Source organism: Arachis duranensis, chromosome 9 (assembly GCF_000817695.3).
Source record: "Arachis duranensis cultivar V14167 chromosome 9, aradu.V14167.gnm2.J7QH, whole genome shotgun sequence".
Classification (NCBI taxonomy): domain Eukaryota; kingdom Viridiplantae; phylum Streptophyta; class Magnoliopsida; order Fabales; family Fabaceae; genus Arachis; species Arachis duranensis.
In genome coordinates, this window is record NC_029780.3 from 106,780,539 (window position 1) to 106,780,979 (window position 441).

Sequence of the window (441 nt, forward strand, 5' to 3'; positions counted from 1 at the left end):
TTTATTTGTGCAACAGATTTAACAGTTAACACTTAATTAAATGTAAAAGTATACACGTTAAATTATTTTAAATCTTAGATAACGAATATTAAAATTAATTATTAATATAAAATTAGACTTTTTCATATAAAAATAACAACTAAGAATCTTATTATTTAATTTTTTATCTACAGATATCTTAGTCTTTTTAGTTAGAGACTTTATCAATCTACGATTTTTTTTTTGTAAAAGTAGTTTAATTTTATAAATCTTTTGTGCTATGCATAATATATATTGTCGGAACAATGTGGATCATAAGAATTTCAAATTCATGTATCCGTGTGTCCCATATCGTGTCGTATTCTATATCTATGACAGCATCCATGTATCATAGATTAATTTTAATATCAGTTTCACTATAAACATAATACATGATAAAACACAATAATATTGTTTAATATA